The sequence below is a fragment of the Engystomops pustulosus genome, chromosome 2 (assembly GCF_040894005.1).
Source record: "Engystomops pustulosus chromosome 2, aEngPut4.maternal, whole genome shotgun sequence".
NCBI classification, from domain to species: Eukaryota; Metazoa; Chordata; class Amphibia; order Anura; family Leptodactylidae; genus Engystomops; species Engystomops pustulosus.
In genome coordinates this window covers 37,240,518-37,258,718 of record NC_092412.1, presented here as the reverse complement: position 1 = coordinate 37,258,718, position 18,201 = coordinate 37,240,518, and positions in this window count along the sequence as shown.

Here is an 18,201-nt window from a genome sequence, read left to right as displayed (position 1 = left end):
ATGTTCACCTAAACAGAATTTTCTATAGCTGATTCTGTGGTATGTGAATTATTGCTGTGGAGTATAGTCCAAATTTATGTGGACTATCCGGAATGGCGGAATTGTGGATAAGGCAGCATATAGATGAAGATTCTGATGTAAGTATTTGATTGAAATTTAATATAAATTTTCCCCTGCATATGATCGCAGCATTTCCTGGCAATTTCAGCTCATTGCTGGAGAGTCTTAAAGAGAACCTGTCACCCGGAATGTTATATTTAGCTGTTGACAGGTTCCAATAGCCTATGCTGTGCTGATTTTAAAAAACGCATTTGTCAGCATTCTGAATCTTTTTAGTAAATTATATAACTTTCATTCACATTAACTGGTTCCCTGCCAGCAACATGTAGCGGGTCCCGGGAGAGGGGCTTGTGTTTCTTCATGACTTCTTCTCCTCCTCCACACCATCCCCCCCTCCCCTTCCTGCTCAATGCACATGACAGGAAGTGGGGAGAGGTAGGTAGCTGCATGAGTGTGGAGGAGAGGAGACTGACACAGGCACACATGCTGCAGCTGCTCCTTAGGACTCACCATATGCTGCTGGCAGGGAGCCAGGTAATGTGAATTAAACTTATATAAAATGCATTCAAAATCAAATTACATTTCAATTTCAAAATTGAATTTCAAAATGGCTAAAATTGACATTCTTGGTGACCAGTTTGCTTTAAGTCAGACATGCAGCTTACCGGACCTCAGATGACTGGTGGACTGACAACCCCTTTACATTATGGAAACGTCAAAATGTACAAAATAGAAATTGTATCCTTCTTAAGGTGCGGTTCAAACTTCCTTATAAAGTTCCTTTGTGAAACATGATGAAATCTATTCCTGAGTCAGCTGGGAATCCAGGGTATGACAAACTGGCAAGGTGTTCCAGTCTCCATTGTCCTAAGATAAAACAAATTATGCAACATAGAAATAAGTGTCATTTGATAGCAGCAAAAAACATAAATCATACTGTTCAGGGTTAAAGGGCAGGTGTTTGAAATGCAATCAAATAAAAAATATACGGGACACACAGGACACGAAGGTCAAGAAATGCATCCTTAATCAGCATTCTGACCATAAAATAAAAAGCAATCAATCTTAGAGCTGTGAGATGCAAATAATTCCCTTTTTTATGTTAAAACTCAAATCTATAAAAAAATCTCCTCCAAAGGAGCCATGGGAGAGCGTCACTTCAGATATGTCTTTTTGGGGCTTTATAGCACCTAACATTGTTGCCTCCGTCTGGCTACTATTCCTCCCATAAGCCAAAGTCATCAGGATGGAAAGATGTCACAAGCTACGTCTTTACATCCTGCAGACTCATCCTGAGCGAGGTGTGCGCTAAGTGGAGACAATAGAAGGCTACGGGGCGCAGATGTAGCGTGGGAGGACCCTGTGATGTCACTGTCCATGTTAGGACTTTCTGTAGACATACAACCCAACCACTCGGCATCTCAGCAATGTTAGAAAACAAACATGGCAGCGCATTGTGCTTGTAAATGTGATAGATAGATAAGGTTGTTATAATACAATTCCATCATTTCACATTGTCCTTCTATAGACGCTGCTCTGGAAACAACAGTGTTCAAACAGCCATAAATCAGCAATGTCGCTTTGAAAGAACGTAATGTAAAGCTCAGATTTTATGTTGGTCCTTATGGAGTTACAATGAGGTTCCGCAGAGATTTAGAGAGATTATAAGTCCACCTGTTGGCTGACTAACCATGGGGGCAGCCATTTTGAAATTTGAGACATTCTTCGAATGAAGGAAATTCTCGTGGAACCATAAACATAACTGAGACATTGAGGCAACGTTAGGGGTCCGGAATATCTACGTAGTAAAGATTTACATTTAGGACTTTAGATACACAAAGTCTGGGATAATGATGAACATGTGCAGCTGACTTGCTCTGGATGGCAATAACCTTGTACTATATGTTGTATGTTGTTTGTCGCTTTTAGTTGTGGGGGTCAATATCTTGAAGTTGGTAAAGAAACTTGCTATGAAAACTTATCCCTTATGCATTATTGAACCCCTTAAAGCCAAGGCCCTTTTTCGTTTATGTGTTTTTATTTTTCACTCCCACCTTCAAAAATCTATATCTTTTAAAATTTTTCCATACACAGAGCAACGTGAGGGCTTGTTTTCTGCGTAACAAATTGCACTTCATGGTGATGGTATTTAACGACCTGGTGAGACCATCCCGCTTTGTGGCGGGCTCTGGTGAAGACCAGGTGCCACATAGACTCTAGTCCCAGTTGTCATCTAGTACCATCTACATCTCCCGCGGTGGCCAAGAGGGGGCCACTGGTCCACAGACTCCTCCTTCTGGACTCTTCCCACAGAGACATTCCTCCCTGGTACTCCCAAGTACCTTCCGTTGTCTGTACCTTCCAAGTACCAGTACCGTTAACAAAAAGGATACTGGTGAGATCTGCACTGGTTATTTTCCAGTCAGATACAAAACCATACCATTAATGCATCCACAATTCCTAGATAAGTTTAAAGCAGGATGTGCACATTAAAAATATATAAAATATAACTTATTCTATATCAATAAAATATTCAACAGTAACCATGAAGTGCATTATCGACTAGCCAGTCACCAAAACCGGATAAATAGAAACCACAAGTCACTTAAAAATGAGAACTATAGATAATTTACACTAGTTCAAGTATACCAGTGACGAGATCTCATTAGTTGCAAAGCTTAGTACTTGCACTCTGCAATATTCAAAATTCATGACTCCAATAGTGGATTCATCAATAAAGGACAACAAGAAAGAATAGATTGGATCTCACCAGTCTTCTGTGTGAAGACTTGATCCAGTGGGAGAAAATCCAGGTGCTTAGGACCTATTGTACCCTACAATCAGCTTGTTACCTAGATGCTCCAGTCCTGACAAGGACAGTCCCAAAGCTGTCCCTTTCAACAACTATTAATCCCTAATTGATAAATGTCACACATGTTTCATGTATCATGGGATACATTCATCAGGGGAATTACACAACTCTTTTTCCCTATTTGCTACTGTAGCTGTTCCTGCTATACTTAGCTGGACAGGGATCTAAGTGGGAATAGGCTACATGGGAATATACATGGGAATATAGATGGGCAGTGGCTCGTATACTAGATAGCGGTCCAGTATGGTAACTAGATCATATAGCGTGGGCCATACACATATGTCTGTGTACCGTTACAGTAAGATCTGACCATGGCCATGGACTCAGCCAAGGATTCTCATCAGTCGCTGGCTGGTCGCCCAGCAGTCCCTCCTGCTCACTTTTCGGGAAGAACAACTATGCAGTGTTGCCTCCACACTTCAACGTCTGCAACTACGAGGTCGGTTTCTATGTCTGCCTCACTTGGCTCCAACTTTCCAGAAGCCATTTCAGTCTCCAGCTTTTCCAGAAGCCTCTCCAGTCTCTGGCTCTTCAGAGCCACTTGAGTCTCTCGCTTTCCAAGAGCCGCTCCAGTCTCCGGCTTTTCCAGAAGCCTCTCCCCACTCTGGCTTTCCAGAGCCACTCCAGTTGCTGGCTTTCCAAGAGCCGCTCCAGTCTCTGGCTTTTCCAGAAGCAACTCCAGCCTCTGCCTTTCCAGAGCCGTTCCAGCCTCCGGCTTTTCCAGAAGCCTCTCCAGCCTCTAGCTTTCCAGAGCCGCTCCAGCCCAGCTGTCACATGAAGCCCGTCAGTCACTGCCGGCTTCATGAATACGCCGGACCACTGTAAGCTTGGTCCACTGTTTGGGTGGCTATGTAGTGCAGTATTTTCTAGCTTTATCTCTATGTTCCGATAAAGATAGCAATTTAACACTGCTACATCTGGGGTAGGACTCGGAAGCTCCAGCTCCCTAGATAGATTATTCGGGTGACTGGTCCTCTTTAAGGAATAAGTGTCTGGTCATTGGTGGTCTGAGGTTGGGATCCTCAGAGATCAGGAGCATTGGCAATCTTAATTCTACTCAAGGGGCCCGTATAGAAAGGAAGAAAGGAGAGCTCACCCCATGGGGTCAAAATGATCAGAAGAACAGTTAGCAGATCTGCAGAAAGCTGGGACCAACGTAACAAAGGCTACTGTTAGTAACACACTATGCAGATCCTGCAGTGCCAGACGTGTCCCCCTGCTTAAGCCAGTACATATCCGGGCCATCTGAAGTTTGCTATAGAGCATTTGGATCTTCCAGAAGGGTATTGGGAGAATGTTATATGGTCAGATTAACTGAAAGTAGTACTGTTTGGTAGAAACACAACTCGCTGAGTTTGGAGGACAGTGAATGCTGAGCTGCATCCAAAGAACACCTACCTACTATGAAGCATGTGGGTGGCAACAGCATGATCTTGGGACTGTTTCTCTGCAAAGGAACCCGGATAACTGATCCGTGTACATGAAGAATGAATGGGGCTTTATGAGCCCCATGAATGGGGTATTATGAGATTTTGAGTGCAAACCTCCCTCCATCCTCAAGGGCATTGAAGATGAAACCTGGCTGGGGTTTTCATCAATGATCCCTAGAACACAGCCAGGACAACTAGGGAATGGCTCCGTAAGAAGCTTTTTAAGGTCTTGGAGTGGCCTAGCCGGTCTCCAGATCTCATCCCTATAGAAAACCTTTGGAGGGAGATGAAAGTCTGTGTTGCCCAGCGACAGCCCCAAAACGTCACTGCTCTAGAGGAGATCTGCATGGAGGAACGGGCCAACATACCAGCAGCAGTGTGTACCTACCTTGTGAAGACTTGCAGAAAACCTTTCTGTTTTCTGTTTCATTGCCAACAAAGGATAAATAAAAAAGTATTAAGATGAACTTGTGTTATTACCCAAATACATATTTTTCACCATAATTTGCAAATAAATTCTTTAAAAAACAGACAATGTGATTTTCTGGATGTCCTTTGTCATTTTGTCTCTCATAGTTGAGGTTCTACCTATTATGTCAGTTACAGGCCTCTCTCATCTTTTTAAGTGGGAGAACTTGCACAATTGGTGGCTGACTAAATACTTTTTTTCCCACTATGTCTGATCACATGAAATTACAGCATGCCTGCATGGAGAATGGGGAGGAGTCAGTGGAGGTTGCTGTGCTTCCGTCGCATACATGGGGTAGACAATGCAAATGCAACTGGATAAAGGACCTTAGATGACATCACCCAAGTCACATGACATGAAGTGCTGAATGCTGAGAGGAGGCATGGGGAGGAGTAGGTAGGAGGGCCCGGCCAAGCAGTGATGCCAGGTGATGTAACATAAAGTTGATTTATGGGGATGTAAGGGAAAGAGTTCATCAGTTACATAGTTAATAGGCTGCATAAACTGTATTTGTGAAAATGTAGTGATAGTTTCCCTTTAAAAGGGGGTCAATCTAGTTCAATGCTGTTTTCTAATACATTTCTCTATATAAAATAAACCTATAAATGGGCATTTAAGAAGGAATTAATATCAGAATCCTTTACTGACGTTTGATGTCTAAGCTCCATAATAGTAATGTGAAATGACTTCTAGGTTGTTAAAACTCTAATCTGTGGATTAAAAACATTCTTTAAAAATGAATTTTAGTCTTTTAGTAGACCCTCTTATCTCCTGATGTGCCCTCTCCTTGACGTCTCCGTTGTAAATTATCCGTCTTAATAGCCAAGGCATGTAGGATCCACGGAGTGAAAAATCTCAGAGAGTGGGTGCGCAGCGTTTATTCTACGGGCCTGGTGTAGAAACAGACCCTGCCAGCGACTTTTCACATACCAAAAGTCGCTGGTGGCAGCGAGTGTGCCGGTGTGGGGACAGTAACACCCCATGGCGGCCCACACCCGGACGGCCGCGTCCCCCCTTCACGAGCGGCGTGAAGGTGGCGGATTGGGGCAAATAATCGCAAGTGCTAGCAATAAGCTGGTATGGCGCAAAGGTCCTGATAAATATGCCCCAATATCTCCAGTAAATCTGCAGGCGAGACATTTAATGCAAGAATGCTTTATTATAACTTTGTATATGTTTTGAGTCAAAAATGTATTGATATGCCAAGTGAATTGGGGATGTGTCCTTACACTGCTGTGCTCTTATCTCTCTGCAATTGAATGGGTTTTCAATAACACATGTCTCTGCATGTATATGTTCATACTTTCCCTGTTCTCACCATGCTGCCCTCTGCATATAGACACAACTTCCTGTGTCTCACTGACAGACACAGGGAGGGGGAAGGGGGAGGGAGCAGGATAAGTCATTACTCTCCTTCTTCAGCTCCTCCTATTCGTCAGTGTTCAGGAATGTCATCGAAGATACACTGAGAGTCTACAGATAGCACTAAAGTAAGTAGTAGGAATGCTGAATGAATTGATGAACATTCAGGGATTATTACTATTAAGACAATAAAGGAATGTGGGTAACATATGTAAAAGAGTGGTCAACCCCTTTAAACTGTTCCATTGCTTTTCCTCAATGCTTTAGAATGTAACCCATAGCCTTCTTCATACTGCTTCAACTAAAAGCACAGCAGAGGGGGCCTGGAGCAATTCATTGCAGAGATCTAAGAGCACAGGAGTGTGAGAAATGATCCCCAGACCACATGAAATAAAATTTTTATTTTTCACAGTCCTGCTTTTACTAACAGCAACACTGTGGGGCACATTTAGTAAGGGTTGTGCGCCAGTTTTATGGTGGACTTTACATGTTATATTAGGTGTAAACTGCTTGCACAGGCATGCAACCATTTTGTGGCGCATTTGCACTAGGCATTATGCGTCACAAATTTGGGGGCATTGCGGTGCTCAGTCGGATGTTGCGCCAGATTTATGATGCAAAGTCTGTTGCACATCCTATCTTAAAGGTGCACCAAACAAACGTTGGTCAGGGCAGTGCAGGGAAGCGCCAGATTCATGAAGGACGTGCGCCAGGTGCCAGATTCATGAAATGTGACACACAGGAGCAGATTTAATTCTGCAACATGAACAAGGTGCAACAAACAAAATCGTGCATTCTGCTGGAGCAGTGCATGAAGACTGTGGGGCAGATTTGTCAAGCTGTCTAAAAGTCAGAACATTCTTAAATGCCCATGGCAACCAATTACAGCTCAGCTTTCATTTTACCAGTGCTCATGAATATTTTAAATGGGAGCTGTGATTGGTTGCCATGGGCAACTAAGAATATTCTATCTTTTAGACAGCTTGACAAATCTGCCCCACAGTCTTCATGCACTGCTCCAGCAGAATGCACGATTTTGTTTGTTGCACCTTGTTCATGTTGCAGAATTGTGGCGCATGTCAGTAATAAATGCATCGCACGGTTCATGGTACATGGAATTGGATTGTATCACTAGGTGCCTAAAGCTGATCAAAAAAAGGACGGTTCAACCTCTTTCCAGTCCGTCACTAGGAAATGTCACAAACCCGTTGGGCCCGGCGCTTGTGGTATACCATATCTTTATGTGAATCCTTAAGAGAGATCAACAGCCGCATTAGATGCCCCGGTCTCTGCTGGAGCCCACGACCCATCACTGATCACTCTGGCTCCGCTCCTCTGGGATGGGATTAGAGACTGCACTGGATGGAGAGGAGGATTCCTCAATCCTATCACTATTACTGTGTCATTTTATAACTTTCCATGATGTGTCACATTGTTACTTTCTATATGTCACATATGTAGCAGGAAAGCGCTGGGAGATGGGTCATAAAGAAGACAAATGTCCAGCTGATCCCAATACATGATAAGGCAAAAAATATCCTGGTCACTAAGGAGTTAACAAGACTGATCTGCAGTATGTCACGGAATGTCACGGAATCTGTGATGTCACGGACATTATGACATCACGCGGGCATATAAGAAGCTACGGAACCTTCACGCCTCTGAGGGTTGTTGTTGGTGCTGGAGGTAAGTCCATTGCTTTCTTCTTCACTCTTTTCTATCATGTTTCTTCCTCTTTAGTAATGACACTTCTTTACTTTTCATCTTTTGCAGTTTGTTGGTTGGTGATTTTGTTGTTTGGATTGTAGTGTAGACTGGTGTTGTGGTGTTGAGGTAAGTCCATCTGTGTGAGGGGGGGGGCTGTGTATCTACTCTAGGGGGGTGCATCACATCTTCTCTACTACATTACTGTATGGGGACACAATGTATTTCCAGGCAGAGTTGTCATAGTGTCGGTGGTGTGTACTAATCTCTGACCTCAGCTATTCATGTTCTGAACCTGCTGATGGCGGCCAGAGTAGGACATCATGGCGCCCTGTGCAGCCCTTGTCTGTGGGATTCCTATAATCTTTAATCCACCAGTTATGGGGAGGCCCATGACCTATATGTAACATTTTACAATAGATGAGAGACTTGGATACCAGTGTTGGGGGTAATATGGGGATGGAACTGGGTGTGTAGGTGTCCTTGGTGGGTACTGAGATTTGTCCATTATCCCTCGTACACTAATGTCTAATGTTCATCTTCTACATCTGTGGAGGTCATGGAACATTTCCTGAACTCTCATTGTCTTATTTACTTATAGTGCGGAGGACGGCGAGGAGGAGTTGGAGGTGATAGTGGAGAAGAACATCGTGGAGGAGAGGATCGGGATGGAGGCGGTAGAGAATGTCATCGGAGGAGTAGAGGAGGAGGAGGTGGTGGAGAGAATAGTGGATAGGGTGGTCAGGGCGGTGGAGGCAGAGGAGGAAGTAGTAGAGAGTATTGTAGAGCGAGTCATCAGAGCAGCGGAGAAGGAGGAGGAGTTACTGGAGAGGATAGTACAGGATGTCATCAGGGTAGCAGAGGGAGAGGAGGATGAGGAGGAGGTGGTAGAGAGTATTGTGCAGAGAGTCATCAGAGCAGTGGAGGAGGAGGAGGAGTTACTGGAGAGTATAGTACAGGATGTCATCAGGGTGGTGGAGAAGGAGGAGGAAGTGGTAGAGGAGATAGTGGAGGATGCAATGAGAGCGGCAGAGAGGGCGGAGGTAGTGGTAGAGCAGGAGGTTGTCATCAGAGAGGAAGAGGAGGTGAAAGAAGATCGAGAAGTAGCAGAGGAGGACGCTAGGAGGTGAGTGCAGACTCCAGATGTCACGTTATGCGTATATATATATATATATATATATATATATATATATATATATATATAATGACGTCACCTCAGGACAATCTCTGTGTACAGATCCTTGTCCTCTCATCACATTGAACTGATTTGTCTTCTTTTCTATTTCTCTTTAGGAGCAGACATTGGCAGTGGATCCCGAAATGCTTTCGGAGGCCTAAGATGTGAGTGACACTTTATCTTAAGTCTACCTGAGAGCTCCCCCTAGGGGTGTCAGGGATGTGGTTACATGCAGTACTCTAGGTGTTAGGGGTATAAGAGCACTAGCATCATATAAATTGTTGCCAATGCAGTAAATGTAATGATAAAAAATTCTGCCTTTTCATAGCAGCAGGCGAGAAAGCAGGAGCAGCAGTGAGGAAAAGAGAAGACCATGCAGGTAAGTACACGGCTATGGATCACCTCCTATACTCCTGTTCTGTTAATGGTACAGGTGACCCCACCTCTCAGTAACCTCAGCCTCCTGCCAGTCTCTTGACCACAGTCCTGTTTTACCTTTCTCTTATCTCCCGCAGATTCTTCAGAATTTTATGCTGCTGTGTCAGTGGAAAGTGAAGAGAAGATCCAGCGTCTGCTGTACACCCGGAGAGCCCCAGATGTCGCTGTGTGACCCAAATGCTGAAGCACAAGTCACAGTCCGGCTTCTCTCTACCTGATAGGATGAGACAACTTCTCCCCTATTACACGACTTTCAGGGGATATTCAGGCTGTTACCACCGTGAAGAAGGAACTGCCATCACATGATTGCAGCCACAATTTCCAAAAAGTGCCAACAATTGTATCCAGCCCAATTTTTGGAGTTTTGCTTGAATTGCTCCAATTCTCATTTACGTCACTATTTTATTCTGTTTTGCAAATGCACTGAATGAAAATAAACCAGTGTCTAACAAAATGTGTGGAATTGCAATAATTTTCTGGGAAATCTTCAGAGGTGCCATCACTTGTGGCCATGTGCAGACTATGCTCCCCCAAGCTGTATGTCAGGGTACATACACACGCGGTATGCCCGCTGTGCGTACATACCGCCGTGTGCTGGAGAGGAGGTGACCCCTCCTCCCTCCAGAGAAAACAGGAGCACACGGCCGCACACTCACCGAAAGATAGAGCATGCTCTATCTTTTTGCGGTCTGCGGCCCTGATCAGTGGCGCATGTGTGGCACCGCTTCCCCGCCACGCCGCTATTGGCGTCTATGGGGACGTACATGCGGCCTCAAATTTGCAGCTGCATGTACGTCCCCGCAGACGGCCATGTGAATGAGCCCTCACCTGTAGTGGCATCTTCCAGCAGATAACAGCGGGGCAATGCCAAAGTTGTTATAAGTCATCTGATGTTTACAGCATAAAAACAGCAATATAGCAAAACTTACTGCATAAAAACTGAAACAAAACTAAATGTGTTACATGGGGAAAGTACCAAAAACAATCTTACTACATAGATACAACACTGGAACCAAAATACTTCATATATACAATACAGGACCAAAATTACTACATAGATAAAGTACTAGAACTGTGCTAATACAATCCTAATTTACATTTTAGGGAAAGGTCTATGATATACCCCTACTCCCTAGTCCCATCATGTGGCTTACCTACCATAAGGAGACTCACAATTATCACATAAAACTCCAGCCACCTATCCAACATAGGGTATTTATGCTAAATTCTACCTCTCTAGCATCCCAGCACCAATTCACCTTCACAAAATTGTGCTGACGCCACTTATACTTTACTTAATTTACTAAGAAGACAACAGAGGTCTATCCACATAAATAACTCAACAATTTATTAACCTAGAATACTAAACCAATTAGCTTTAAGATTCCCTCAAATTAATACTAGTAGCGTTATCTCTTCGGAAAATTAGATAAAATATGACAAACATGTTATAGAGAAGGTCATAGGGATTTTTATGCAGGGCCCCAGCAGCCCTCTGGACTTTTGTAAGGTGAGTCCTAATTAACCCTTTGAGGGAGGATGAGATAGCTGCCGGCAGCGAGATGACAGAGTAAAAGAAAGACACAGTCCGGTCTTTAGATGCACTCAAATCACACTATTTATTTCAAAAAACCCCAGCTGTATTTTAATACAGAGAAATCAGCATTTTGGGTGTTGTATGAAAGGAGATAAGGCACTTAGATTCTATTGGTCATCAGCACATTCTGGGAAAAAGTTAATAATTGTGCTCAGTTCTCAGAGACCTTGTACACAGATATTGTTTATGCTAATTTGCTGAGAAGAAGATGATAAGTGGCTCCAGAATCATAATATAATGTAGCATCAAGGATAGGCTGGCTTCTCATTAAATGTCAAAGGCTATTAGTTGACAGGAGAGCAAACAGGTTACATAAAATGAAGTTTGAATCATGACATTAACTTGACAATGGCCGCTGTTTCTAAGATGGCGGACAGTAGTCAAGATGGCGTCCGAAACCGGTGCGATCTCCTAAACAATTCCCCCCTTTGAGCTTTGCTAGCCTGTAACTCCATCCTGAGCGACCTCCTCTAGCTCCAGGTACCCACAGGTAGGCTAAGCCTGTACCTGCTGGACTTGTTAACTCTTCACCAGATCCCCTGGAGGCTGGTCACTCAGGGGTTACAGGCCTGCACACTCAAATCACATCACTGATTTCCCATAGTTCATAGGTTTGTAAACAGGCTGGTTCTCCTACAGGCAGTATCATCCTCCACTCCGGGCACTTCTCCTGTCGTGGACGGACTTCTGAGACATGATGGACGCAATAAGTAACAAGAGCAAAATCACAATCCCCAATCACCCCCACTTAAAGGAAACCCTTCCAATCCCCCAACCACAAAGTGAAGGACAAAGTGTCCACCCCAGAGTTTCTCTTGAGTTCCCTGGACAGTCCTTCAATCTTTTCACGAGCATGGGTAATGGATCCATAGGGGACGATGTCATCCGGGATGTATATGCGACAAGCCACTCCCAGCATCTTACAGACTCCTCCCTTCTCTGCAAGGGTCATGTCCAAAGTCATGCGGGTTCTAGGAAGCATCTCGGATATAATTCACAAATCTCTTTTGATTACAATAAAAACAGTTAACCCAACCAACATCTTTGCTCATAGCTATCTGGGTAATAATGGACTCTAGACCTGCCCATATCTGATTGTGGGCCTTGTACTCATCTGAGACCCCCCTTGGTGCTCCCACTGTATCTATATAAACGTTGTCATCTAGGCGCTTCTCTCTTCCAGAATCCTTTGGGATTCTCTACCTTTTCTTTGTGTCTGATCAAACTTATCCCTGGGGATCACGAGAAAGGAATGCACAAACCTTATCATAGTACACTCACCTTCCCAGCCTCTAGGCCTGACCTGACTCTCCTATCCCCACAAATCCAATGCACATCAGACCCTGCTAATACAGGGTTACCTGTGCTGTCAATGTTAAAGAAGGTCATTGTCTTGTTGCACCAACCGTAGATAAAGTCTCCTACCCTGGGGGCATCCTGGTCAGCCCTATAGATACAGTGATAGTCATGGTTGGGGTGTCCGTGAGTATACCGTCAGTCAGAAGAGACCAGCTAGCAAGAAGAATAAGTTTGCAATAGAAAGCGTGGAAGCATGCCAACTTCCCTCTAGCTTCACAGACGTGGCACTGGTCAGCAGGACTTGGAAAGGACCGTCGAAGCGAGGCTCCAGACTCTCTCTTTGGTGTCTCTCTTTACCACCACGTAGTCTCCGGGCTTCAGGTTATGCGTCCTGAGGTCTCTCTCTGGATCTGAAAATGGAATCAGAAACTCTTTTGCCGACCTTTTCCAAGGCCTGGCTCAACTGTGTGGCATATTCCACCTGGTTTCCTGCCATCAGCTATAGGGTCTGTGGAAAGTAAGGGCCTAGTCTGGGTCCACAGCCAAAAAGTGTTTCAAAGGGGGACAATCCCATCTTTCTGTTGGGGGTGGTCCTAACTGAATAGAGGGCAGCAGGAAGGCACTCGCGCCATGGTTTCCCTGTTTCTTCCATGGCCTTCTGGATCTCTAACTTAAGAGTGCCGTTTAGTCTTTTAATCCCACCACTAACTTGGGAAGGGCAAGGGGTATGCAGGGCCTGTTCTACACCCAGGAGGGACAAGGTTTAAGGTCTTTACCTGTCCAGTGAAGTGGGTTCTGCGACCGGACTCTATGGTCTCTGGAAGTCCAATCCTGCAGAAAAATCTCACTCACCAACTTCTTGGCTGCGGCTCTGGCAGTAGCCTTGGTCATGGGAGAAGCTTCTGGCCAACCTGGAAAGAGATCAATGCACACAAGCACGTATTCCTACGTACTTTTTGGTAGCTGGATAAAATCCATCTGCAGTCTCTGGAAGGGATACAGCAGCTTGGGTGTCACCTTCTGTGGGGTCTTTACCACCTTACCCGGGCTGTGACGGGCACAGACTATACAGGCTTTCACTAGTCTAGTGACAGGGGTAGTAATGCCCGGGCAAACCACTGGTGGTTTATGAGTGCTAGCATGGCCATTTTGGATATGTGTGTGTGTCCGTGGGCTACTTGACTTACTGTCGGGTGCAGGGCTCTGGGCAGGCACACCCTCTCTCCCAGCATCCAGGTCCCATCGGCATCTGGGCTCCAGCTTTCCTCCACACTTCCTTCACTTCTGACGACTCTCGGGCCACCAGGGACTGGAGCACCCGTGGATCAAACTTTTAGCTCAGAACTCACCACTGAGACTTCAGGACAGTCTTTGGGTTCCATCTGTGCAGCTGCCTTCGCCATCCCGTCAGCCACATACTTGCCTTTGGCTTGTGGAGTTACCAAATTGTGTGTGCTTTTACTTTTACTACCCCCACCTCTTGTGGAAGTAAGAGAGCATTCATGAGCTCTTTAACCAGCGTGCCATGCTTAGAGGGGGTCCCTGCACACAGGGCCGATTCTAGGGTTTTTGCTGTCTGAGGCGAAAATTAAAATGCCGCCCCCCCCCCCCCACACACACTTCCACATTTTTAAAAAGCATTTACAACCTGTTAAAATAAAAATGCTGACAACATTACTTAAAATTAGTAACTGGCCCTCTGTGACACCACACGTGGTACCACTAGCCGGTCAGTGACACAGACAATAGTGCCAACTACGGTAGTACCTCACAGGTGACGATCTGCTCCATCAGGAATAGGACTTCATTACGTCTTCTACCACCCAGGACTGTTGAATTTGCAGATGTCTTCAGCTCCCGGCACCACATCTCTGTACTGCACCAATAATATACCACAGTCACTTACAGTATATATTCACCGAAATAACAGCGCTCCTAAATCATATACTGTACACCTCTGGTGACACAACGGACCACTCTGCCCCCCCTCCCCCACCATACACACAGAGTGGATAAAGAATCCCTTCTTCATTTATTTAAAAATGTATAATAAAAGCTCCTCTCCCCTAATGAAATTATATACAAATCATATAGTTTAATTAAAATCTGACCCCTATATCCAGATTCTCCCACGTTTAACTATATACAGATTTACCGCCCCCAAATTTTATTTAAATCATGCACCCACTCACTTAAATTACATACAGTACTTCATATAAACCATCCTCCCTTTTAAATACAGCCCCCTCCTATATTTATATAAGATACAGCCCCCTCCCATATAATGCTTCATCCACAAGTTATATTAAATACAGCCCACCTTCATTATATAATGTGTAGTTAAATTATGGTTAAAAGCCACCCCCAGGTTATATAATGTCCAGCTCACCTCCCATATTATTTAATATGCAGCCACTGTTATATAAAGCCCCTTTATTTTAAAATAAGCAGCTCCCATATTCTATGATATACAGCCCCCCTTTTCTTAAATAGTATCATAGTATATAAGGCTGGAAGGAGACGCAAGTCCATCAAGTCCAACCTTTAAGAATTAAATAAATGTTTTATCCCCATAACCTGTGATATTTTTTCTCTCCAGAAAGGCATCCAGGCCTCTCTTGAACATGTACATAGAGTCCGCCATTACAACCTCCTGCGGCAGAGAGTTCCATAGTCTCACTGCTCTTACAGTAAAGAACCTTTGTCTATGTTGATGGTAAAATCGCCTCTCCTCTAAGCGTAGAGGATGCCCCCTTGTCCTGGTCACAGGCCGAGGTATAAAAAGATCTTTGGAGAGATCCTTGTACTGTCCGTTCAGGTATTTGTACATTGTAATGAGGTCTCCCCTCAGTCGTCTTTTTTCTAGACTGAATAATCCCAAATTTTTTAATCTGTCAGTGTATTCTAGTTCCCCCATTCCCCTAATAATCCTGGTTGCTCTCCTCTGCACCCGTTCCAGCTCTACTATATCCTTTTTATACACTGGTGCCCAAAACTGTACACCATATTCCATGTGTGGTCTGACCAGGGATTTGTATAAGGGCAAAACTATGTCTTTATCATGAGAATCTATTCCTCTCTTGATACATCCCATTATTTTATTTGCTTTAGCAGCAGCCGCCTGGCTCTGGTCACTAAAATTAAGTTTACCATCCACCAATACCCCCAAGTCCTTTTCAGCTTCAGTTTTACTAAGTAATTGACCGTTTAGAACATAATTATACTTTTTGTTTCCATGGCCCAAGTGCATAACTTTACATTTATCTACATTAAACCTCATCAACCATTTCTCTGCCCATCCCTCAAGCTTCCACAAATCCCTCTGTAATGCTAAACTATCGACCTCAGTATTTATTACTTTACATAGCTTAGTATCGTCTGCAAATATTGAAACTTGACTGTGTAAACCCACTACAAGGTCATTAATAAAAATATTAAAAAGAAGTGGCCCCAATACTGACCCCTGTGGCACTCCACTGGTAACATCAACCCAATCTGAGAATGTGCCATTAATGACCACCCTCTGTTTTCTATCACTAAGCCAATTACTTACCCAAATACACAGATTTTCTCCTATTCCCAGCAGTCTCATTTTATATACCAACCTTTTATGTGGCACGGTTTCAAATGCCTTTGCAAAGTCCAGATATACAACATCCACAGCGTGCCCCAGATCCAGTCTTGAACTTACCTCCTCGTAGAAACCAATCAGATTAGTCTGACAGGACCGATCTCTCATAAACCCATGCTGACGCTGGGTTTTAAGGTTGTGCACAGTGAGATACTCCAGGATAGCATCTCTAATAAACCCCTCAAATATTTTCCCCACCACAGCAGTTAGACTCACGGGTCTGTAGTTTCCAGGATCGCTATTTGATCCTTTTTTGTATATTGGTACCACATTTGCTATGCGCCATTCCTGTGGAACATAACCAGTCTTCAGTGAATCTTCAAATATTAAAAATAACGGTTTGTCTATCACCGTACATAATTCATGCAGAACCCGGGGGTGTATGCCATCTGGCCCAGGTGATTTATCTATCTTAGTGGTTGCGAGGCGGCGCCGTACCTCTTCCTGGGTTAAACTGTTGACATTATAAAAAGAATTAACATTATTCCTCATTGTGTCTTCCACCAGGGGATTTTCCTGGGTAAAGACAGTGGAGAAGGCGACATTCAGTAGATTGGCCCTTTCCTCATCTCCTTCCACCATGACCCCCATGTTATTTCTAAGGGGACCCACACTCTCTGTTTTTAGTTTCTTATCATTTATATACTTGAAAAATAATTTGGGATTATTTTTGCTCTCCCTGGCAATATTTCTCTCAGTCTCTATTTTTGCGGCCTTTATCTGCTTTTTACAGGATTTATTTTTCTCTCTATAATCCTGTAATGCCTCAACGCTACCTTCACGTTTTAGCACCTTAAACGCTTTATCTTTCTCGCTTATTGCTTTCCTTACAAGATTAGTTAGCCACATAGGGTTTTTCTTGTTCCTTTTATGCTTTTTCCCATAAGGTATGTGTTTCTCACAGGACTTTTTCAGAATATATGAGAAAAAGTCCCATTTTTGGGGGGGGGGCTTTTGTCTTTGAGAACATTATCCCAGTCTATGCCTTTAAGGTCTTCCCTTAGTTGCTGAAAATTTGCCCTCCTGAAGTTTAGAGTGTTGGTTGCCCCTTCACCAACGCTCTTAGTAAAGCGTAATACAAAATCAATGATATTATGATCACTATTCCCCAGGTTCCCCCCAACCTGTAGTTTTGATACCCTATCAGGTCTGTTGGTAAGGATAAGGTCCAGCAGTGCCCCCCCTCTTGTTGGCTCCAGGACTAGTTGCGACAGGTAATTGTCTTTTGTTGTTGACAAGAACCTGCTGCCTTTGAAGGACCTGCAGGTTTCTGCCCTCCAGTCGATATCTGGGTAATTGAAAACCCCCATGATAAGTACTTCACCTTGCTTTGAAGCCGCATCCATTTCACTTATCAGCATTTCCTCTGCTGCCTCCATTATATTTGGAGCCTTATAACAAACCCCTAGTAATAATTTATTATTCTTTTTCCCTCCCCTTATCTCCACCCATAGGGACTCCACATTTGCATTTGCGTTACTGATGTCATCTCGCAGGACGGGTTTGAGGCAAGAATTTACATATAAACAAACCCCTCCCCCTTTTTTATTTATACGATCCTTTCTAAAAAGACTATAACCATCTATAGTAACAGCTCAGTCATAGCTACTGTCCAGCCATGTCTCGCTGATACCCACTATATCATATTTCCTCTCCAACATCAAGAGTTCCAGTTCCTCCATTTTGTTTGTGAGGCTTCTGGCATTTGTGTACATGTACTTTATATGGTTTTCCCTGTCCTTATTCCCCAATCTCATTCCAGCCCCCCTTCCTCCCCCATAGACTATGACTCTTGCCAGCTCTCTATGTACACCGTCTATTTGCCCTGCACAAGTGTAGTTGCCCTCCCCCCAGGTCTCTAGTTTAAACACTCCTCCAACCTTCTAGCCATTTTTCCCCCTAAAACAGCGGCCCCCTCCCCATTGAGGTGCAGCCCATCCCTACTGTAGAGCCTGTAGCCGACAGAAAAGTCAGTCCAGTTCTCCATGAACCCAAAACCCTCCTTCCTACACCAACTTTTGAGCCACTTATTTACCTCCCTGATCTCCCGCTGCCTTTCTGGTGTGGCACGTGGTACAGGCAGTATTTCGGAGAAAATTACCTTTGAGGTCCTTGCCCTGAGCTTATGGCCTAAATCTCTGAAATCATTTTTAAGGACCTTC